The sequence below is a fragment of the Anticarsia gemmatalis genome, chromosome 15 (genome assembly GCF_050436995.1).
Source record: "Anticarsia gemmatalis isolate Benzon Research Colony breed Stoneville strain chromosome 15, ilAntGemm2 primary, whole genome shotgun sequence".
Lineage (NCBI taxonomy): Eukaryota > Metazoa > Arthropoda > Insecta > Lepidoptera > Erebidae > Anticarsia > Anticarsia gemmatalis.
Genome location: NC_134759.1, coordinates 11,724,225 through 11,750,720, shown reverse-complemented (window position 1 = coordinate 11,750,720; position 26,496 = coordinate 11,724,225). Strand labels below are relative to the sequence as shown.

At 33.9% G+C, this 26,496-nt stretch overlaps 1 protein-coding gene across 3 annotated transcripts in view; it reads left to right on the top strand.

Moving 5' to 3' along the window:
- The window catches only part of LOC142978798 (uncharacterized), a 231,601-nt gene that overhangs the window by 164,568 nt on the left and 40,537 nt on the right, over nucleotides 1-26,496 (top strand). The window lies entirely within an intron of this gene.

The window sequence follows — 26,496 nt, the reverse complement described above, 5'->3', positions numbered from 1 at the left end:
AACGTTTCACTGTAATCCATTTAGGAAACAATATATTGGGGATATTGACATGTAAATATAATGGAATTTCATAGAACATAAAAGCAATTATTTCGTGTGTGTAATGCGTTTTGATAAAACGCCACCTTATTACTCGTATAAAAATAAAATAATAAAACTAATCCGAACAAGCCGGAGTTTAAAAACTATGTTACGGTATATAAAAAAATCCTCCTTCATAACTATGTTTATAACTATTTCACGGTATAATTATATACTGTGACATAGTTATAAAGAAGGAGTTTTGAGCACAGCGACATGGGTAGGTTAGGTTAGAAGGCTAAGGTGGGAGCGAGCGAAGCAAACTCCCACCTTAGCCTTCGTGGTTATTTTTTTTTAACCACTCAGTAGGAGGAGCCCCGCGAAGCGGGACTCCGGCGACATCTCGACATCATCAAGTGAATATAGGTAAAAGTTCGAAATAAAATAATTATTCGGACTTTTACCATTGCGAGTTGGTAAATCTTAGGTTATACCGGAAAATCTTAGGATTTACCACCGTTCGGGCTTTTACAGTAACATATATACCTCTGTTTTGCATTCCAGGCTTTGTTTATTCCTTACCTGATAACTTGGCTTTCGTTTTTGGACTAATTGATACTGTTTTTGCTGTTGGGATTTTGTTGAACATGGCAGATAATCATTATTATTGTTCATGTCTGAGTGGAAGGCGCATTTAGGCGTATTTAGGCTGTACAAGAAACCAAACTGAAGAGATAAGAGTAAAGCATGACCACTGGAAATGTAATACAAAGTCTTTTGTATCACATCGTAATACTATGATTGTTCGAAGCGCTCATAACAGTTGTGCTCACCGGTCGGTAAACGATTTGTTGGTAAAGCAACCCTTGGCGCGATCAATATATAGATGGGTGACCGCATAATAGTATTTCAACTGAGCGTCTTCGTACTTCGAAGGGCACGTAAATAGTCGGTCCCGGTTGTTGTCTACTAAGCTAACAGTCGTTAAGCCATGTCAATGGCCTTTCGGGCGGCTTGGACAACTTTGACACTAGGTTGACCACTAACCATACGACAGAATAGAATAGACTATGATTGTGCGATTTTCAATCATGTCTATTTATATGCGATATATAAGAAATGGTACTTATTATCTAAGCTCCGAGTATAAGCCAGAATATGTTTTTAAACTTTTTAAAGTGCTCAAAACAAAAATGTATTTTACGCGTCATATAAGTGCGTCGCGGCGATAAAACTTCTACGCAGTAATTATAGGACCAAACTACATAAAAAAAAAACAAAATCAAGTTTGGCCGCGTATCGCCCAGGCTCCATACTATTTTGCCCATTCTCCTTTGAAATCGTCATCGAATTAGTGTGTGGTAGGTAATATTCTCAGTCGGTGGTCGTTGATGTTCAATCTATACCTATATTATAAAGCTGAAGAGTTTGTTTGTTTGTTTGTTTGTTTGATTGTTTGTTTGTTTGTTTGGACGCGCTAATCTCGGGAACTACGGGTACGATTTGAAGAATTCTTCAGTGTTAGATAGCCCATTTATCGTGGAAGGGTATATATTATCACGCTACGACCAATAAGAGCATAGTACCAGTGAAAAATGTTACAAAAATGGGGAAAATTCTCTCTTATGTGACGCAAGCGAAGTTGCGCTGGTCAATAAATTCGCCCCATGCCGTGTTCAGCTCCCACATTTTATTATTTATTCATCTGTGTTCATCACCTCGCGATGTTTTTATTCCTTTGGTTTAAATATGCCGTCATACTTTCGTATTGACTGCTTCATTCCGTTCATATATTTTGTTTGCGGCTATTTAACTTTTATCTACTTCATGAAGCTTTCAGTTTTGTTAGTTTTTCTTGACTGTAAATCTATTAGGTCGTTTATTACAATTTTTTTCCAGTATTTCTTTTTTCAATATATTACCTATTTACCTACTTGTAGTATACTTGCTTAAAGTAGTAGTCAGTAGATTACTTTTTAGTAGTTTAAGCTATTGAATTCTATTTCAATTATACATACAAATGTTTACTATACAGAGTTGAAGATCTTACAGTTATGAAGAGAACCTACTTTAGATACTGAAGACATCAATTCACTAAAGTAAAAAATACTATGCGATCTGAAATTTAACAATTTACTTCGTCTTCCGCAAATTTTCTTCCATAAACGTCCAAATAGTAATTTCCCTCAACAACGCGCGAATCACGTGCAAACCCACAAACAATCTCACACTAGGCGAGCGTAGACACAACAAGAACTAAACCCCGATTATTTATAAACACACTGACGTACGAGTCAAAACAATGTTTAATTTTATATACACGATCACAATGTTGATACACTATAAATATAAAAGAAATGTGAATGATGCAATACTATCAATTGCGATTGACGCTATTTTTGAGATTGAGGAAATGTTTATGATTTTATTTTTAACTTTTTAACAGATGATGAAAAGAAAAACATATTTTTATAACAAACTTTAGACTGGGTGTGCTATATTGAAGCTTTACAGGCGGGACATTGAGGCCGTAAACTTTGACAGTAAAAGAAAAACTCCAGAAAAAAACAATGTGAAACATCCTTTACACGGATACACCACCATCACGGTAGTCTATGATCTTTGACCAGCCGTCATTCTAAAAGCCTTGCCCAGTAGCATTCACGCCTCTATTATTCATTTCTCGCCAAACAACATCTATACCGCAATAAATAGTCCCACAATAAATTATTACTTCACCTAAATCTATTTTCGTATCACACATGTAAGCGAATTCCACATTAAATCGAACACGACATACCTGTGCATTGTCGAACACGAACATAAATCGTATGACTGCGTGTAAGTTCGTATAAGTTCGTATAGCTTCGTATATTGGGTACAAGGCACCTGTGCCGCCCGTAATCCGCGATAGCCATCTGGGAGTGGCTCCTCTCGCTTCGTTCCAGATAAACGTACTGGTATGTACACAAGTTATTTGCGATTGTATAATATGTTAATAACTAAGATTTACAAGTTATTTAAATACCTCCATGACCTAAAGTAAACTATAACGGATCATGGGTTCTTTGAAGTCTATGAAGTTTTTTAAACAACATGGTGGCATCATCAATCGAGAATCAATTAATCCCTAGGCAAGGAAACCATCCAGGCAAAGAAGAGACAAACTCCTTGAACGGGGTCAATAGTATCATGTCAAACTGCTACGCGATTAGTCAAAGTAAATCATCCCATTATACCACATTACCTCTGCATGAATCCCTGACGACAAGGTTCCTCAACGAACTTGCTGATTCCTTCTGCAGATATTGTCGTACATGCCGCTTCAGTGTCTTAAGACATTCATCTAAAATAGTCCCTTGGAAGTACGCTACGATTCGGTTTAAAATAAAAATTACCAATAGTGTAATAATAATAAATTTAACCCATTTCTGTCCCACTGCTGGGCAAGGGTTTTCTCCCGTAATGAGGGAGGGGTTAGGCCTTGAGTCGTAACAATAACAATAGTAACTTCTTAAATTTCTTTAAATGTACATATCGTTTTGAAAAAAAAAATGTCTAAAATAAAAAATATCTTAACCTTAAAAAAACAAAACTTAAAACACTTCACCACTCGTCTATACATCGTAAGATCAAGATTCGAATCCAAGTGTATTCGTCTCGATGTCTCAATTAAACGTTTTTATTGGCCAATTTACTTTCATGTACGAGTAAAAAGTCACGTTGTATGTAATTGCCGTCTTTAACGCTTAATACAAAACAAATTGGTGTAGGTCTTGTTTTATATGGAGGTCTCATATATCATGACTTTATGAGGACTTTAAATTACAATTGTGAATTTTTTTTAAGCGAATTGGTACTTTGTTTTAAGTACTTGGGTGATCTTAACAATGATGTATGTTTTAATCGGTATGGATTTTAATGGCATCGTTTCTTTTTGCTGGCTGGTTTGAGAATGTGATTGGTATTTTCTTTTTCACAGCTTGAAGTTTCAAAATGTGTGTGGCTTTTGTAACTTTGAGTGTCTGTTTCTCGTAACTCAGTCTATGTAGTCGTATTTTTTCCACTAGTCTTTCTGTTTCTTCTATCATATGATTAGTGGTCAACCAATTTCCACTAGTAATGTATGTACGTTTTGACCGTTTCATTGCCACAACAACGGTTCAAGCTCTGAATCGAAAGAACGAAAGAAAAAGTTAAAAAATAAACTACATTGCTGTTTTTCCTAGATGTAATCAGGGATAGGATTATATTGTAATTGTTTTTCTTGACCTATTTTTTATTTTATTGCTGTAATTTTAACATGACAGTTATTTGTAAAGATTTATCGAAATTTAAACTGAAAGCTTTTTAAACACTTCGACCAATTCACGACACGTACAAAGTTACAAGTAACTACAAGTTACTTTATAAGCATATCGTTATAATCTAGGCATATAGCTGTCACGTTCTATCTATATCTGCACTAGGTCAGGACTAAGACCTACAGGATCAAATTTCATTAGATTAAATTATTTTGTACTTAGCTTTTGAATAATTGCGTGTGGTCTGTATGAATGGGCGTCGTTATGGGCTTTGTAAGGATTAGGTGTCGGTAGTTATCTATTTAGCGTGGGAAGTAGGTTAGGTCAATGACCTGAAGAAATTTTATATGGGAGGCTTCGTTATCATAAAAGGTGCAGGCAAAAAATATGCAAGGTTTCATAAGGTTACTAGTCGCGAGATGTTGTCAAAACTTAGTCCCTCTATAATTCCGCGTAAATCTTCTTTTCAAAAAGTAAGAAAGCAAAAGTTAATTTACCAAATAAATGACCTGTGATTAGTCCGTAATGACGTCATGTTCGAAATGTTTGTAGCCAACCACGCAGGCTTAATTCGAGCTGACTTTGCATTCAACTTTTCAACAACTTTTATTGATACGACAACAAACTTCTGTTAGCGACTTCGTCCAAGTTAAAGGATATCCCGAGATAAAAAGTATCTAATCTAAAACTAATAAATATCCGGTGTTAATCCAAGTTAACTCTCTCCTTGTGTACCAAGTTTTACCAAAATCAATTCAAGAGTTTTGGTGTGTTGGATATTAAGATACACAAATAACTTCAGTTATTGGTGTATTGATTTAAGCTTGAACCTTGATATTAATTTTACAAATATTAATTACAATAACTACAAAGTTGCCAATAGCATACATTACAATAAATTCGAATTAAACCTTGAAATTCCTTTGCTGATGCGTTTATATTATTTAGGCTCGGTCTCACAACCTTAGGATAAGCTTCAGATAGCTATCAAATAGAATTTTAATATTGGTTTTGCAGACTTGCTGCCACTTTATTTATCGTCCAACAACTGAAACACAATTCAGATTTTAGAACATCACTGACTGATAAGCTTATTTTATCTATTCATATATCTGTTTAGCGCCTCTACCGGCCTCCGTAAGAACTATTTTGGCAGTACATTTTAAGTGTCATACTCTCGATACTCGACAATACAGACTATCCAAAAATGTACTACTATACTACTGTATACATTATTTAACACTTATTCATAAACTGGCCCTTATTTACTGGCCATCTTGCATCTGTAAATCGAATTTATTCGGTATTCACGAATTGTTCTTAGTAGCACAAAACGTTAAATAAATTTACATTTGTCTTAACTTACTATTTATATGCAAACTAAGTTCGGTTAAATGCGCTAAGTACCTGTACTGTGTATTTTATCATTAAATTATGTAGTTATTTAGCTAGTGCATTTTAGTGTTCGGATTCAAAGAATTTCGTTTTGCATACATGAATTAAGGATTTTGTTACTTCTATTAATTTGTTCTTGTGTTTTATAGCTGTAAAATTAATTGAATTATAATTATGCGTTAATACTAGTTGTCCACTGCGTCACTGCTCGTTTTGCAAAACAACTATTAACTTGAGCACTACGCACTGAATATACTTCCATCTTGTTTGTAGCTTTGTAAACGCTGATCTTTTTAAAGTTGCCTTTAATCCCCGAGTCTCTATTTATCTCCCTACTCAATTTTATCAAAATCTTATCAGCAGTTTAGCAAAGCGTCGACTCTATTAGAACAATTCTCACATAGTGATAACCAGAAATTTTCCTTCATATTCCATCAAGAGCCTTATTTACTCAAAACAATATCAATCAGTAAATTCTAAGGCAATATTGAAAACCTATAAAAGATCTCTATCTCATTACGTGTTCGCTATTTCCTGTCTGGTGCGAAACAAAATGGCTGTACCTGACGGTCAGACGCCTCAATACACATGTCCAGGATAAGGCTTTATGCTTTATAAAGCGGAGCGGGAAGCGAATAGCGAGTACTATAGGCCTTTTTACCAGACTGTGGAAGGCAAAGAAGAGATATGTGTTCGGTAGCCAAATTATAAGCAAATAGACTACCAGTAGCGCAATTTTCGATCGACAACCGGCTAGCTATGGAGATATTTCGTATGAAAATCCGATTAACGCCTTTAGCGGGAGTCTTAACAACTATTTTTGCAGTACATTTTAAATGTTAAACTCTCGCTACTCAATAGTACCGACTGTTAAGAATCGCGCCACCGTTTAGAGTGTATAAAAAACTATTACTATGAGAAAATAAGTTTGTCAATAGTAGAAACTGGATAAGGTTCCGTTCTGGGCCTACATAGTTTAATTTTATTAGATTCTGATGATATAACTGACTTTATTCTAGTACTTAATTAAAGCTAGCTGACTGCTATTACGATAAATAAAGCCGCATCTTGTTAATATAAAATCGTGACATGACGTATTTAATACGTTAAGATGTTGACAATAATATCTTTCATATACTGCCATTGAGGATGATATTACAATCCTACGAGCGTATCTCAGTTGACAACTTTTTGAAAGCCAATATGCTGTTCATTGTTTGATTGGGATAAAATATCATCTCCCGATATCTCTATTTTCCTCAATATTTGACTATATTGGTCCGATTATATCTTTCTAGCCATGACTTTCTTGCTAGCTCTTCTTATAAGGCTCTACCCCTTTCCAAGTTAGTGGTAGATTAAGTAACTTTAACGATTGTCATAAGTACCAAAATTTTTTTAAACGAATAAATTATTTCATTTTGATTAGTAAACAATTTTCATATATCTCCAAGCAGAAAATCAGAGTTCAAGGCACGCTTCGCTCTAAGCATTATAACTCTAAACCCGAGGCCTAACAAACAGGCATTATATTTTACAAGCCTGTAAAACTAGATAGACAATTTGACCTTATCACGGGAAACTGACATTTATTCCCAGTAAATATGTGAGGTTTATGTCCGACCACACGAGCGGCCGTTTATTTACTTTGGCATTGCGGCCAAAACGCATTGCTATGGGTTGATTTCTGATAGAGAAACTTTGGGGGGCGATTTTCAAATGTGCCTTTCTTGGTCACATTGATAGTTTGGTTAGTGTTTACAAGTTACAAGCAAATGTTAATTTCACGGTTGCAAAAGGAATTCTTTCGATATTCAGCGAGGTTTGAAATTGTGACTAGACTAAAGCTTGAGGTCAGTCACTCACACAGTAAATGGTTTGATGTGACTGATGACTAAGATAACAAACACACAACTAATACTTTATAACATAGTTTAGATATCTCTCATTCTTTCGCGCATAAAATGGATTTTTGTGAAAGTTAGCATACAGATTTTAAAACGTCATTGTTATGAATTCTTAAGATGCTTTTTTACGCTAGAGTATCTTTGCGAAACAAAGGCAGGGTATAAAGTAAAGTGTATAATACAATAATATATATTATTATTCAAGAAACTTACTATTAATTCTAAAATTATACAAACCACAGTAGGAGTTTCTTTAACTAAATTCGTACTAATGGTTAAGCAATAATAAATGAAATCGTGTTTTGGACATTCTCCTTGCAATTAACAGTATCGTTGGCGATTTATAAGCCACGGTAACCTTTGTGATAATCTGATTTATGTGAGATTTAGAAGGAATAGTCCTTCATTCTGCCTATTTTAATATCCTTTGCTGATACTAATCCGATTTATGGTAATAAATTTTTCGTGAAGCGAAAAGTGTTGAACTGAGCTTTTAATGGAAATAGGCTCGCTCGCTATTACATGAGACTAACATCATAAAAGGCTAAACGTGGGTGCAATACCTACTGTAGAGTAAGTAGTACCTCTGCTTACAACTTTGAGTATAACAAAATAGTACTTTAAGACCTATGATAATTAGCAAAATATTGATATTGAGTCTTTCGGTCTATATGTGACAATGTTTCTCAATAGTAGCCTGAAAGCCCGAAGCTCCCCTTTAACATGGGACCATAATTTTTAATGACAAAACGAGGGTGTTTTTCATACACTTCTGGGTATTTATATATTGTGTATATGCATAACATTGTAAATAACAAAACGATTGATTTCATACAATTCAATACACCTCTTCCTTCAGGTGTAACAATCATAATATTATGTATGTGAACTTAATTCGTTATCTTCGAAGGTGTTCTAATGACGTCCACTAACGTGTGTCGTGAGTGTTAAATGACAGTAATTTGTGGACTAATAATGGACTGTGGGCTAACTGGTCTCGGCTTCGTAATTTTTTGCTTCATTTTATTGCGTGCGGTAGGTGAAGTCGGTAAGTTTTTATGGCGAAACGGTAGCTATGTCTGGTTTTATTCGTCTGACTGTACTATGGATCTTGAGATGGTATGAAATTATAGAATAAAAGTGAGTAGAATTATTTTAAGATTCATTTCGTAGTTTTAGCAAATTTATTTATAGATATTAAGGTTTACCTTATTTTGTAAGTGTCATAACAAACTTTCATGCTAAAAGAGCTTAAAAGCTAACTTTATTCGGAAAATTGACTCTACGTTCGTCTCGTTCAAATGTATTTTTTAAGTTTTAATTTCGGCCATCTTATTTTGATTTAAAGGCATATTATACCTATATAATGATAAAATATGGTTGTTTGCTTAATGACTTTTTACTCCTACTACTTACCATTATAAGTAGCCAGCACTTTCATTTTCACTTCATGAAAACACGCAATAATTCCTTGTTAATAATATTTGAAGTTATTATATAGAGGTCAGGGTGCACACGCTGTACACAAAGTAAATTGTGTATATTATATAATTTATAGCCATTATTTATCTTTCAACGATGACTATGAAATAACTTGGTAGTTGCAATATAATGATAATTGAAAATGAAAGGAATTGAAAGTGAATTTAGCTTTCCTTGTTCACTCTACATTGGTACAGAAACTCTGAGTATCTAATAAGTTGAGTACAAGACCAATAGTTTCTGCAATGGCCAATCTGTATTATTAGTACTCACAAAAATAAAATGTATTTTCATGTTGTGTTCAGTTACAAAATTATGTAGTTACATTACTAAAAGCCAGTTTTTCATCACTACCAAAAGTAGCAGCCAAAGTATAGGATTAAAGTAAAAATGACAGTCAAATTTGTTTCTTCACGAATTTACTGATCATTTAAATAAATCAACCCCAAATTTCTATACATTTCTATAGTAGTCCCACTTCAAGGTATCTTTTTTATGCCACCTGTGATCGTCTCTATGAACAAGTCATTCAAACGTATCCGAATATCCATTCACTGACTTACTAGTGCTACGAATAAAATTAGCCTAAGTAGAACTAAAGCAATAATTTATTTGAGTTTATGTCCCAGTAATAATAGTACAGCAGATAGTTACAATACAATTAGTTTCTCTTTTAATTTTCTTAGAAAATATCACAATCTTGAGGTAGCAAAAATGTATAATGAATTTTTTTACGACTTTACGTGAAAGATTTTTACCATGCCTACTCCTATTTAGAAACTAAAGGTGCTGCGAAATTATCCATTCATGTTCAGTTTTCTTAGAATTTTAATTTAAAAATTACATTTAATATTGTGAAGGAACAAAAATGTTTAACAATGGTGTACAAGGGAGGTTATTGTTCAAGCAATTGGCTATAACTCGTTTATTACTAATGAAAGAATGGAGGTGTATTATGTTAGTGCTACCTCCATAGCCACCAGCCTTCTGTGGTTTATTAGTAGCCTTTAAATAATAATTTTCCTTTAATACCCCCCTTTTACGAGCGTGTGCGAACCTTTTATTGTGAAGTCGAGCGAAGGATGTTGTTGCAAATGATTTTGAATTGTATGTGCAAAGTTTAAAAGTGATTTTGTTTTGATTGTTTTGTAAGCTCTATTGTTTCGAACTTTAATTGTTGAGTTCAACTTTAAGTTAATTAAATTTGTTTCTTTTTTCTATGCGCTTCAGGAAATGCCATTTTTTTACATTGATTTCTAAGTATTCTACAATGGTGGATTATTTGAAGGATTATTCCAAATTTCCTTGCTATTCAAAAACTTTAATGCGTATCAAGTGCTTTCAAACTTAAAAACAGTAAGTAATACTGAGCCACCAAATATTGGGGCACGTGTAAATTGTCCTTAAGATGTCAAGAAAGTTAATTAATCACATTCCATTTAAAATTAGCACATAGCGGTAGTTTGAACAAAGAGGCTTTTATACTTGAGAAGCTGCGAAATTTTATGCATATTCAATATACCAAAACGGAAGCGTTATTATCACCTGACAAGTACTGACAAACACAAAATTCATAATGCCCAGCGGGCTTATCACGTATCTCAGTTGACAGCTAGTATACGTCAAATCTATGGTCACTATTCAGTGCATTGCTGCTTTGACGTAACGTATTAATCACTTTCATCTAAGGAAGAAAACAATGGACAGCAAAGTGGCTGTTAAATGGTTGTCAACTGAGATACGTGATAGCCTCCCAGGAGAATTTTGAGTTGTCTAAACCATAATTTTAATTTATTAGACAAAAAATAATAATCAGACTCTACCTCTACCATTTAATATTAGTTTAAAATATTAATGCCGATAAACCCGATCTTCTCTTTGCCTGAAAAACTTTCATCTTAATATTTAAAGTATAATCTAAAAGTAACGTTTTTTGATCTTAGCTTACCTCCATGGGATATGGCGTGAGTTTATGAAAGAATGATCTCATACCTAGCACATATTCTGTAATAAAACAATATTATGCAGTTAGTTGTTCATTCGGTCAACTTATTTATGAAAAATATCACTGACGTTCAATGGAGTAAAAGGATGTGGAATAGAGACTCCGAGTTTGTGATTGCTAAAGTAGGTACCATCATAAACGAATTATTTCATTTCTCGACCTAGCTCGACAAATCCTTGCAAAAATGAGGTAACTTGAATTCCAAACCATATTTGAATTAAAATTGTAAATTCAATTGGCGCCAAACTAGAGTAATAAACTAAAATAATTGTAGCTTTATTGATACATTAATATTGATTTGTTATAATTTACTACTGGTTTAGAAGTATTTGGCATAAACATGAAAACTACGCTTACATTGAAATAATAAATTTTTCAACATACACTATACATTGTAATCAATGTTTACGCCCAAAAAAATTTCACAAGACTTACTTTCAAATTCCGTACTTCAGAGATACCATTCAAATCTCCTTTATACTATTTCCTACAGCATCGATGCACAAACCTTCAAACTCAAGACGGCAATATGAAATATCACGACAATTCATCAAAAACATCTTAAACAAAAGGAAACAGTTCATTTAACAATTTCTTCTCCGAAACATTCTGTACACGATTGCCCAACCGGTCCATATAAGGTGATACGCACATAACTCTGCTTTCACGGCGTGCGCATGCGTCGACTGTTTTGACACCGCGATATATTGAAGATTTATCCCCTTCGCGCATTAACACTGAATAATAATCAATTTTTATATGAAATCGTAATTTACTTTGCCCTTATAAATTCTTTTGTAGTGCCGTTATATTGTGAATTATTATTACCTGTACAATAAGATGATAGCTTTCATACATGGCACGTTTATGAACTTCTATGGATTTATTAACTTCTCGAAACGTTCTTATATAACACGGTTGATTTTAAACGTTTAATTTGAAAGAATTACCTTATATCTTTGTAATGGTATTTAAAAGACAACACATTTTCTTCTTCTCTCCTTTGTGGCTTACAAAGGAAAGAAGAAGTATATCTTTACCAGCATCGTGTTTCCAAAATCAGCATCAATTTCTATGTAATAAAAATGACCTAATGGGAGAGTTAGTAATTTGATGATCTCATTTGGATAATTATTATATGCTTAATCATAATATACAGGCTACCTATTCTTTATTTCCAAAAATCTGAAGCACATCTGGGTACAATTTTTACGACGTAAACATTTTGTTTGAGTTTGTCAAGAAATTGCACCAATTTACACATGTAGTGCAAATTGGTGCAATTTCTATAACTGAACAGAATGTGACCGTCTATAACAGATCTATCATCGGTATCCGGTAATCTATGATATTTCACGCTCGTTATCATTGTATAGTCTTTCACGTGATTTGGGGTCAACGAATACCTAAGTCATTGAAGGACCCTTTTTAGATCTACGCAGTAAGACGCGATTTCTTTATCAGCGTAACTACTTAGTCCTTTATACTAATATTTTCCATATTTCTTGCTTCATCTCATCAGCACAACTGCAAACACTATTTCATGTTATATAATCTTTTAATACGTTTTACATTTTCCATATTTATAACCTAGAAAAAATATTTTCTGTGATTCAGCTCTTTCAGCTTCATATGTAACAACTACATTTCTAGTCTAATCTTATGACTAAATATCTAGTACATCCTTATAGCCATCACATTTTAGAGTATAGCATTCAATGCATCATTCTCCGTCAGTCATTGACACCTACAAACCATAAATTACTAAACAATATAAAATAGCGTTCCCGAATTTCGCATTCCCAGTACCTGTAAGTCCTTCACCACCTCATAAATTCATTAGTAACGAAGCTTCTATTTATTCTATTCTAAATAATGGTAGTTTTGAAGACCTAAATGGCTTTGCAACGAAACCCGGAAGCATTCTTGGACAAATATTTGCACACGATGGCTTCAAACGTTTGTTTCCAGTTTGGGTGTTTGTGCAGAATCAAAGGGAGCCGTTGTGTTGTTGACAGTTATATTCTTTACGAAGGCTATAAATAATGATTATTTGTTGAAGACGACGATCATTTTGAAGGTTTTAGTGTCGCTGAAGTTCTGAAGTGGTTATTGGAAACACGATTACTTGTTGCTACAAACTTTGGAATTGCTGCTATAAATTGATGGTTTCTGGAGCACATTTAATTGAACAAATAACAGGAGAAGTAATAATAAAAGATCAATTTAATAACAACTTGTGAAGAAAGATTTGGAACACACTACCACTACACTTTTATTGTATAAAGAATTTGATACTGCCTGCCCTTTGTACGTGAACAATAAAATAAACTGAGAATAGAAATCTAGAAAAGAAAATTTTCATTCCGTAGAACTAAAGCAGATTTTTTAATGCGCTTGTTCCTATTAAGTAAGAAAATAAGTATCAGCAATGTGCAATACATTCACTAGTTTAAGCAAAATCTACTTCATACTTCTCGTCATTCACCGTGTACAGTTTTCAAAATAACACGTTCTATTTGGCTTAAAAACATGCGTGTAAATAATTTCAAACCGAATCTTGTTTATGACGAACAGCAATCATAAAATAAACATTTATGCGTCATATCTTTAAATGAATGTTACGCAACAAGATTTAATAATCTCTAATGAAGTTACGAGTTAATTTTATTCACACTAATTACTAAGGCCTTTCGATATACTGTCATCGTAAACACTCAAGAACGAGACTTTATACTTGCCAGTGATCTTTTTACTTTAAAACAATAGGCTTAAGGTTCAAAATCAAACGTAGATTTAGAGAATTTGCATCCGCACGAGTCAATGTGTCGATTACATTACAGGGAATGGAGAATTCAATTCGGAACAATTATAGAAACCTAAATGCATGATTTAGAAAAAAAATACTTTGGATCACAAAACTTATTGATCATAATCAATATTTTATTTTGAATAATAATAAACTTTAGCAATATTCCTTCGTATTGTAGTGTAAGCATGTGAATTTTGTATCATTCGGCATTTTTAAAAGCAACGCTGACTGATATTACAAAGAGCATAAGTTGATGCAGTAACAAACATTCGACGATTTTACTGTCATTGCATTGCAACCGCATAATCGCATTACGGGTAGCAAAATGTCATTGCCCTACGTGTAAGTTGACAGTCACATAACCTAGTCTATCATAACAATTGTCATTATTTCAAGCAGAAAATACTGGCCAGTGAAAACGGAACTCAGTACTTTTAAAACAATTACCTTCTAGTATTCACTTGTTTTTTCTTCACTCTAAGCAGCTTGGAGAAACTGCAGCATTGTGGACCTTGACCTCTAGTCAGTCAAGGTCACGGGTCAAGCTGGGTTGACCTAGAGTTTTAAGTTGGATCACGCGCCGCTCGAACGAGATTAAATGGACTCTTCCGTGTTTGTCACATACCTTTGTAGTGCGAGTAATGGATAGACGAGGATTAGATTTACTAGACGGCTTTACAAGCGGCATAGATACTTTGAAAATAAATAAAACAGAATAATGAACGTAACTGCATCTTGGGTTTGACTCCTAATCACGAAATTCGATCCCTTGGTCAGGTACGATATTAATAATATTGTCCAATTTCTCTTGAAATGTTTTGAATATGGCCATATATTATCCACTATTACATTGCTTTAAGTCATTTCTTATTATTTAATGAATCGAAACATTTGATTCGATTGTTAACTACAAAATACCTTACAGTTAACAACATCGCTAGCTTTGTGCTATTCACTTATTTATTGTTATAAAATTAATACCAAATTCTCCCTAAGTTACCCAGCTCTATATGTCTGTGAAAAGTGTTAATCTTTCAAGGTGTCTATTCGTCCGCTTGCCAAGTCTATCAGTTCGATCAATCATCGTAACAGTGGGTCGATATCACCGGGCAGCGCTGGATCCATCAGGTTACAGGCACCCGCCGACATTGCAACTGCAACCACTGCGCTTTACCAGGAACAACATGACAATGTCATGTGACTGACCTGAACTTCACCTTTTATACATGACCTTAAGGCACGGTTTGAAAACTTCTGGATAAGTATCAGTTAATTTATTCATGAATTTAACAGTTCCTTGCGCAAATTTGTTGTCAATTTTTTATTTATATTTTTTTATTTGAATTTAATTAAATGAACTCAAAGCCTAACCCTTCCCTCATTACGGGAAGAGACCCTTGCCCAGCAGTGGGACAGTAATGGGTTAAATTTTTTAATTAAATGGTTGTAAATCTGGCCCCAGATTAGCGGCAAGAAATAAGCATTATAATAAAAATTACTCTCTATTTCAATGGTCAAATAATTAGAACCAACGAACAACCACAATGACTTTTCGAATTTGTTCTTCTATAAATACGTATTTTTGTCTCTTGCTTTGATGTCAAGAAAAGATTGCAAAGAAACCTTGTAACCTGGAAGTTTTTTATCCGTTTCTGAACAAAATCAAAGTCACCAACATTTACTCTGGCCTAACCTTTTTTATTACTGAAGGTAATACCTACCCAACGGTAGAACAGCAATCAGGGTCCATTTTTTAACGTATTATCGCTAGGTTTTGCTCATTTGTAAACGTAAAGTTACCTATCCAGTTTACCAACGTGCAACTTTGCAAATTTTATTTACAAACCGACCGTTTTATCAATTTTAAAGCTTGATTATCCTTCGAATAGCATGTCACATCTTATCACAGACATCTTATTCGAAGATTTTACATGCAATTAAGATAAAAACATGCAATCCCGTCCACCTCAATAGCTTTCGACTTCAGCCTTTGAAGGCGAACTACAAAATCTACCTATCTTGTTTCCTTTGCTTTGATTAATAGTAACTAGAATGGTAATGTTTCTTATATCTAGGAGTAAAACAGCTCTGTTTGTATAACGATATGATCAATTACTTTGGGGAATGCTGTGGATTATCTCTTGAGTAGGATTGAGGCAGATGACGGCATCAAGCCGCTCCTAGAGTTTAAACTGTGGCTTAAGTGCGTCCCTTATAAGGATGTTATGTGGAGAGAAAATAAATTTTATTGTGTCTATCATATCTCATGTTAATAGTCCTGTGCCTATGTTGCATTTCTGTATGTAATTTTCATTTTATAGTATCCGAAGGCCTAACCCTTCCCTCATTTGGGAGGAGTCATTTGCCCTGCAGTGGGACAGTAAAGGGCCGAAAAAAAACAGGCCTAACCGTTTGCGAGGAGACCGTAGGCCTGCTATGGGACAGTAAAGTGTTGAAAAAATAACCCTTAGGTGTAGGTAGCAGTGTATCAAAATACACCTGTTTTAGCACAAAAAGGTTAGTCTCTTGTAGTAGAGGTAGTTTATTAGCCAAATATCGAACACGTTTTCAATTACTGTTGAAAACATCCGAACAGAAATCGGAAAAGCCTAATACACTTTGCCCAACTCGATCGAAGACTTTATGCCGTTTTCGATTAACTAATGGCTACTTGTTTCGAATCCTGCATTGCGTTAAAATTTTGTCTTTTTAACAAGATTGCTTATAATCATTCCAGCCTTCTAAAAATTAATTAGAACTGAACCAGTAGCCCACTGTTAATAAATTAAACGAAAAGTCCAAAGTGACATTTATCTTGTCATTAATTAATTACTAAGAACAAATGTCAAGCATCTTTAAAAAGCGATAACTTTTCGACTTTATCGCTTTTAAAGAACTATAGAAAACTATCGCAATTATCTTTTTTAGGTCACATTTGAGAAGACTTAACAACAAACCAATTGCTGAAATCTAGAGCACTTATAGTAGAAGTCTAGTAAGATTATTGACTCTAAATGACTTAGCAAGCCTATTTTATTAGTGCTAATAGGCAAGAGCGTCTAGGAACAAACCAATTGATGACATTAATTTAATAGTGTTAACTGGTGTCTTAATATACAATGACTCAGTTAGATGTGATATAGAAATGAGAAAAGATCTTCAATTTATTCGGTATCGGCTTTATGTGTACTTGGAGTTGCTTTCCATCCTTATTTTACTTTCATGTATTTAGATACTGATACTAGATACCTACTTTTTCTTACTGTAATACCCTGATTAATACCATTAATATGAATGAATAGATTACTTGTTACCTTCGCAAATGAACTTTGCCACTAAATTGCCTCTTTGAAGGAAAAAGTATCACTCTAAAATTATATTCTTTTAATTAACCCTTTGACCGCCATGGTCGGCTATTTTCGACAAATCAGAACAAGCTCACAACGCTATATTTTTGTCGATATTTGCCGATGAAAGCGTCGTGAACACTTTCTGATTCGTCGAGTATAACCGACCGTGGCGGTCAAAGGGTTAATAGCTACTAGAATGAAACACACATTCGTGATCTTTTCGTCCTGTATTGTCCATACCAATCTATTATAAAGTCTCTTGTCTACTCCAATACCAATGTGCTTAGTCACAGACCGTCAACTGGCCCTAAATCACCAATCCATCAGATAATCGGGTGCTAATCGACCGCATCGCGTGGGTGGATAACGCGAATATCATATTAATGTAAATAAGTGATTAGCATGCAGCTAACGCCGGCGCCGCGGCGGCAGTAGGCGCCGAGCACGGAGGTAAGGACCCGCGCACGTTAGTGCGTAACAGCTGATAGCGACCGATCAGTTTTATGGGATGTGTGTTGAATGATAATTGAGTATTTATGAATGAGATGTAGTTGTGTTGCGAAATTCTTTAGGTAAAGATCGTGTAGATATCAATTTTTGTAAGAATTTTGATATTATTTACCGATAATTACGGAAATGGAATCAAGCGTTAATTTTCTTCAAAGTTAAGATTTGAGATCTACTATGCATTAAAGTAAGATCTTATTTATTTGTAACACACGAATTCGATACTTAATATCTCTGTTCCTGGTTATTCGTCCCATATGGTGGTGAGGTCAACTTTTCGTAAACTCGAAATTAAATTCAGTGCTTACTTTCGATACTTTTAAGACTTATTAAATATGACGCTGTAACTTAATATCATTTAATTAATTTACTTCAGTCTACTTAATTAACTTACTCTAACGTGATCACCATAGTGTGTTTTAACCTTAACACGCACTGATCCTATCGTTGTCGTGTCAATCCATTTATCGTCCGATCGATTGATTTCATTTATAATTTGTTTTACACTGCTCGCTGTAAACGTGCAATTAACTATCATTTGTATGAAAATCAATCATGTTATATCTACAGGTACATATTATAATGGCAATTAAACACGTTTAAGGAAACTATAGTATTTGGACGCGGCAATACGCGTAGAATAAAAAGAATCAGACCTTTTTCTCATAGATGTATGCAGAGACCAGAGAACGCTACTTAATAGGATCCTTACAAACTTCCTTGTATTCTCATCTATCATCGTAATAAAAAAATATCTTGAGCAGATCAGCCGCTTTGGTTTCAATTATTATAGATAAGTAGGTATAGGACGTATTCAGGTGTTGGAAGGCTTTTTCGTAAGAAATTGCTTACATTTTGGATAAAAAGTTTCTCCAAAATCTAGTTGATTACATGCCATGTTCTATGTGAAATAGTTTATTACTTAAGTTTACTTCACAAACAAATTGAGCAATTTTAAAGAAAATTGTTTTAGAAGGTGTAGTGAATGGCCATATCAGGCCTTTTATTAATTGAACTTGTGATTTATAGCGTTTTATGACAAGTTTTGATTTTACGCAAATTGAAGGCAGTCAACCTGACTTTGATGGCGCTACTAGTCGGCACTTTAGTGAGTTTATAAATAAAATAATAAAGGAGATTGGCAATTCTGCTATGAAACGCGATTCTTGCGTCTCAAATACAGCTTCAAAAAATTGCTTGCTATTATTACAGGGTGTCCTCCCTGAATTAGGGGTTAAGCCTTGACTTATAATGAGTAAGAACTCAATAATACTTAATAATGAGTCTTAGTGTGTTTATTTAATTGTAAGAGTAGATTGCCAATAGATTTGCGTATAATAGGTACTTTCAACGTCCAAGTTGGGTTGTTTAAAAAAATCGTGTCGTAAAATATATTCATGTATTTCTTCATGATTACTTTAACATATAGACAGAAGCCAGATAATTTTCGTATAAGCTTAGTATTAAGTACTTCGTATATTAGTTTGGAATTATGAAAAATGCAGTATGGATGTCACTATAAAATCAGTCCATCTTTGTCCAATACCTATTATTTAAATCGTACTCTATTAATTAATATTTATAGTATTAAATACCTAAGTTAAGTCGTTACATAAATCATGTCAGCTTTACATTAATGACTTGTTACTTGTAGTTTACAATTACGCGTCAAATGTAATATTAAACTGATTTTACATACACTTATATCAACATTTTATGCATACAGTTACAATACCTACAAGTGTTTCTATTGAAGACTTCTATAACAATGCAGTTAGGGCTTTGTATAAGATCTATAATAAATTCCCGTACATCTTGTCTTACCGAAGTTAAAACCAGGTAACTGGCTTGTGGAGTTGCGATAGGCAGTCGCTCCATGTAAAATACTGGTATTCAGCTGTATCTGGTGAGACTGGAAGTCGACTCCAATAGTTGGAAGAAAGGCTAGGCTGATGATGAAGTTAAATAATTAAATAATAATTATTACATCTTTTCCCTCATCGAATAAAGGCGTCACAATTCACCGAATTTTTTTAAAGTCTGATATAATGTTTTATTTAACAGGGGGCTAAGCTTACTTATCATTAGTTATCGAACATACACGTAAAGCTATTTGTTGACAAATGTTAACAATGCTCATCGACATTACCCTATATTATGATATCGGGATCTGTTTGTGAATTAGACATTGAAAATTTTTCTGAAATACTCTAGGCACTGAGCAATTCAATTTTCTAGGAAGCTGCTCATTAGCAGTTCATAATCACCTATCTGAAAAACTCATACTTAAACTATTTTCAATTAGTACGCAAGCACTGTTCAACATTCTTCGTTAGTCTCACAAACTAGCAGCCCTACAAAAAGATACATATCTATTACAAAACAATCGTATTGTGTATGAAACATTTGAATAGATAATGAATTCAATACGATAATTATAACTGCGGTGTGTCATGAGTCATTAACTTCAAGTAAAGGACCGGCGCCATAGACTGCTACATTCCTTTAATAGTATGTGGCGAAATGCTAAGTGCAGTAGCTAGTACTGATTGAACAGCCTTGTCTGAAGAAATGTAAGGTTAAATTTTATCTGGCAAATAAATGGGATATATGGATGATTTTTGTGGGAAGTCGGGACAGTAGTAACTAAACAATAAGTTTAAAGAATACAAGTTTTTATTTCCACTGTTTTGCCGTTAAATTAAAAGCTTGTAACATCCTTCGCAGGGCAAAAAAAGAGCACGGTCCAATTTGATTGAAAAATTTACAACATGAACCACAAACAACAAATTACTATGGCATGCGTTCTACATAATATTTACGAGAAACTGTATGACACACAGCTTTTCGATGCGATGAAAATCTAAAGAAAATTCACCGAGCTAAGTCAGAAGGTAATCTTAGCAATATTGCTCTCTCGAGTAAAATCATTTAACAAAACAAATTAACAGAAATAATTTAACTCCCGCAATTGAAACCCACAATCCATAACAGTAATTAACACCTAAACTTATCAGTACAATACAATCAGTACACAAACAAACCTACAATTTATGTATCGCTTGTTGCTCAATGCTTTGCCTCCTTATCCGTCAAACAATCGTCTTGACACTTGTACGATATCACGATACTAACTGAAATCGTTCGGGACTTGAATTGAATAGTACCTATACAAACTTGCTAATCTAATCCTACCGTTAAAGTTTGTTTGTTTGAATGTTAAAAAAAGATGTTAAAAAAATGTTAAAAAGAAAGACTTAAATATCTTTAGTATATTTAAGTCTTTCTTTTTAACATTGAAAATATTTTACCCTACTTAAAGTCAAATGCAGTAAGCTTTTTGTCATACCTACTTACTACAAATAGTGTTGCAAACATCATAATGAAAAACATCTATGTATCTATGTTTCAAATAAACACATCTCATCGTCGCATCGTAGTGAATATTGGATGTTTTTCATAAGCAGGCCGTTGTTTCTAATCCTACGACATGATCCCAAAAACATTGATACATAGGTTGTGTCGATGGTAGTACACGTTCACACTCAAATAGTAAACATACAATCTATTCATATTTCATTATGCTCAATATCGATGCTAAATAATGCATTCATATTATATGACAGTCGTAAGTGCCCAACCCGCGGTTGGCCAGGACTCAGGGTCTAACCCCTCCCCCGAACTGGAAGAAGACCCTTGCTCAAGAGACAGTAATGGGTTATTTATATTTATCATTAACATTTAATCATCGATGTTTTTGAACTGTATATTTCGCATCCCTAACTCCTAAATCGATATAAAATCTAGAACAAATATCATTAATTTTGATTAAATCAAATCATAAGTCAAACGATCGTGGCGCCAATTTAAATGTGCGCTTAAACAGAGCGGCCTTGTGTCACCTCTGGTGTTGGTGCAACGCCATGTTGTTGCGTCTCGTTAACGCATTACTTGGAACTAATTTAATATTAGTTAGCTGACAAATGCTGCTAAATGCTGCTGTATTACGTAATGGCTTAATTTGGTGAATTATTGCTTTTTCTTTGATGTATTTGTCAGTTGTTTGACTGCTGGTCTAAAGTGGTCGTTTGCTGTTATTATATCTACAGTTGTAATCGATGTGTTAGTCGAGGTTTTTTCTTACCTTTTTATGTCAACGTTTTCCCTTTACATATCACCCATATTAAAGGAGTTTTTGACGTTAAACAAATGCAGTATCAGAAAAGTTGAGCGTTAATTACGATTGAAAAGTGCCCCAAGGGTTTAGGGCTATGTTAAAAGTAATCTGTAGGACCATTCCACATAACTAATAGCGTTAATGCTTAACGAATCACTTAACAAACTTACCTGAATACGACTTATTAGAAACGTCTTGAAAGTTTGTTAGATATAAATAATAAATTTAACCCATTAATGTCCCACTGCTGGGCAAGGGTCTCCTCCCATAATGGGGGAGGGGTTAGGCCTTGAGTTCACCACGCTGGCCAAGTGCGGGTTGGGGATCGCAAAAGAAAATTGCCCTAGATTAGTATGATATGAAACTGAAATTATTTTCCACACAATGTCAACAATAAACCAAACTTATCAAAATCACTATAATAATTAACACTACAGTCCAAATTATCACACAATAACCCTCAGGTCACTAGCACAGCAACGGTACTCGATATCTTCAGTTCAGTGCCTTGGTGCCTTGCTGCCTGGACGACATTATCAAAGAGAAATGTGTTAACAGGGGTTACAGGCACAGATCGGTGCAAAACTGTGTGAAACTGTGTGAAACACCTACATATCTCAGCGACAGATATATTAGGGCGGAACAACACCGAACAAGATAAGGGAGTGGTCGCGATGTAATGAATACGCACTTGAATAAAAACCGCAGCGGTTTTCTTTGACAAACATTTTGAAAATTTTTTTTTGGGGATGAGTAGTAAGTTCTTGAGTTATAAAATGGTAACAGTTAGTAATCATTAATTCAGAATCAGGCGGTTTGACCTTGATTCTAGAGAGAGCTTAAATCAAAACATAAAGGAAGAAAGAAGCAAGGAAATGTAATTTATATTGCCAATTTTTTTTTATTAGGCATTTTTTTTTCATGAGCCCGCTTGAGTGTTTCACTGCTAGCCTAAGGCCTCCCCCCTTCTCTTCCAAATCCCCCTATCAGCGACAATATCCGACCAGTCCTTTTCAAATCCGTTTAAGTCATCCCGCCATCTCCGTTTAGGTCTCCCGCGTCATTTTTTTTTAGGTTTCTTATTTCATACCATTCCGGCGGCTATCGATCACACGGTCCATTTTATGGTAAGCGTTCCTGCAACACACACGCGCTGTCGAATCTTCAAAACCAATTTACTCCTGTTTTGAAGAACCAAGTCTTGTACTCTTAAATCTTGTACTTGTCTCAAAATTAATCGAAAACTAAACTTGTTCTGGACTACAATGACTCAACCTTAATTATTTGGTACCATCGCAAATTTTGATAAAATTTATTTGTTTTGCTCAAAACCTGTTTAAACTGATGTCTTCAGGAAGTTTTAAACGAGTTTCAGCCAAATGTTTTCATTGAAACAATTGACGGAAATTGACAATGTTTAATTAAACAACTGTCGCGTTTTAAGCGAAAATTAAACAATGGGACAATTAAAGTTAATCATTATTTACTCAGTTTTTAATAACTATTTCACCACTAAAATTAAAACAAGATAATTTCGGTCCTTGTTTTAGTTACTGGGTCTAATGTTTTTGATAATATATTAAGAGGTAATTATAATTTTACAGGGACACTTAACAGTGAAACTTTTTTCAAACTCGTCCAAGAACGCCAACGAGTTAATAAAAGTAGTATATCTGGATGTATTCCCATCTTTTACGAAAGCATCTAAAATCTTTCAACGCGATTGAATATAACAGTAATTATTATTTCTTTTTTATTTCCTTTAGCTAATTAACAAATACAACGCCTATTTATATACTTTCGTAATTTTCCTCGCAGTAAAAATAACATGCTGGTCTTAAATATAAACGCAGCGTTTTTCCACCCTAGTGCGTACACCACAAAATAATCGGTTCAGCTGTATTAGGCGAGTGTACAACGATCTAGATGGTCATAAAGCAACAGCTTCGTTAGCTCTGTCTGTTCACAGCCTTATCTCTTTGTTATGTTTTATTGTGTTTCAACAACGTTTACATAAGTGCTTGATTTGTGGTCCCGTTTCAGTGGAACCAATTTTATAAAGGGTTAAGTAAGATATTAGATTGTTGGACGATAAAATGTCGCTTGAAAATGTCCCCTTATCTTGAAAAAAAAATTATAAGACAATCAACCAATTATCCATGGATAGAAGAAAATAGGGGCAATCGATGTCCATCTATACTTTTAACTACGCTAATTCTTCTTCTTATCGTATGGTTAGTGGTCAACCTAGTGTCAAAGTTGTTCAAGCCGCCCGAAGGGCTTTGATGTGGCTACGCGAATAGACCAAAAATGTAGCGTTAATAGAGAGTAATCGTTTAATTGTGAGGTACGAGTATACAATGTTTTTTTCACACACGTAACTATTCGTACAAACCTTAGTAATTTCAGTATAGTTATATTTTTGGTTTTTTAATAACCTATTACGTAATACGAGAAACGGAAATAAACCGACGAACTACCTGTTTTATTTCTTTCTTTTTTACCTGTATTTAAAAAAAAATATCTACTTGTATAAAATATAGTGAGAGTGTAAAGGCCGATGCATATTTATAGTTTTGTAAGTGCTTCAAAACTAAGGAAGCTATAAAAAGTGATAAACCATAAAGTTAAGACCAAAAACCACAAATTAATCAGCAACCACATAAATTAAATTAAAAGCCATTTAAAATAAGACTATAGTAGTTAAAATCAAATACCTGACGCCATTAATTTCATGTCCTGTACAAATAAAAACGCAATAAAATAACGCTTTTCACTTTAATTCTTTTTAAATTAGGGCCCCGTAAGAAAAGGGTTCGTAAGACAACTTTCATTTTTTTATATTTTGATGGATGTGCTATGTTTTTGATACTTTGCAAATTTTATCTTGAAGATAATGAAAAAAGTAATAAGGAAAGTAGGGCTACCACATTTATTAGCCGACTACTTTGTGTCCTGGGTTTTTTCGCTTGTTATCAATCATGATATTTACATAAGTAATTGTAACATGCATGTACTATGGAGTTGACATGTTGTAATAAACTTTCCCATTGTAACAAAATAAGGTGGTTGCGATAGTCAGTACTTCAAAAGCGAAGAAGTTAAAAAGAAACAATTAGCTACATGCTTTTACTTTAGCTGATAAATCTCAATCAAAATTCTAAGATTGTTGACAAAATTAATAAACCATTATTGACAACGAAACAAACTACCAACTATCCACAATAAACTAGCACCACATTTTTCCTTCAACAAATAAATAAATAAATAGTTGACACGAGTTTTACGACGGCCATTAAATAATTCATTAGTAAAACAACCAATCATAAATCAGGATCGCACGACAGCACGCGCGCATGCCTGCAGCAGCCAATCAGAGGGCTCTGTCAATCACTTGATTGAAATACTAATCTATTGCGTATAATTAATGGATGAGGAATTAATTTGTAGTGTTGTTTTATATGTGTGATGTAAGACGTAGGTGATGTTGGTTGCGAAATTATTTGCAATTTGGTCTGCTGCTAGAAAGTTTTCGGTAATAATACGCATTTTTAATATAGGCGAGGTATATATTTTTTTCTTTGTACTTTGTACATTTTACTGTTGCTGCGATCTTGCTATGAAAAGAAATCACTAAGGATACGGTTTTAATATAAAACCCTATTTCTTGCGACGATAGTAAATATTTTTGATGTATAAAAATAAATTTTCATCACTCTCTTCTCAGCCATTAAACTTTCGCATTACATGTTTTACTAGAATAGGTACAGAAATTAAAGGGGAACATTTTCATTAATTTTCTGCATACCTTTCGGGGAAATAAGGGTTTCATTGAAGATCATCCTTCCAACTTATGTGGATCAAATATTCGATCAACACTATAGGACTAGTAAATGCAACGCAAAAGTAATCAATGAAATAATAACATCTAATACCAATAAAAACAAACATTTACTAGCAACAAACCTTTTCAAAACATTACGATTTACCATTACACTTATACTTTGGCACACATCGTAAATAATAATCCATCTTGTTTCATACATCATGTATCGATAAACCTATATTCTGAATGATATATTGATGCATGATCGTAAATTAATTTAATTGATTTTGTACGTAAAAAGGTCGGATGGGTACAATATGTACTTGCCCTTAGAGTACTATTGAATATCAAATGGCACGTAAAATTTGTTTTTTAACCATCTTTATATATATAATTCTTCTGTAAGTGTGTATGTCACTGAACTTCTCTTAAACGACTGGACCGATTTTGATGATTTTTTTTTGTGTGGTTTCAAGGGGGTCTGAAAATGGTTTAGATTAATAAAAAGGTTTAAAAAATTCAAATTAAAGACGTGTAGACAGGACAACGTCTGTCGGGTCCGCTAGTTTTCATATAAAATAACCTACTACATACAAGCTATGTAACAGTCAGAAATATAATATATAATTACATACTTTAGTTTCAGGTTTTACAGAAAAATATAAATAAATATATTTAGGAGTAAAACACAGGTCAATCTTTATTTTTCC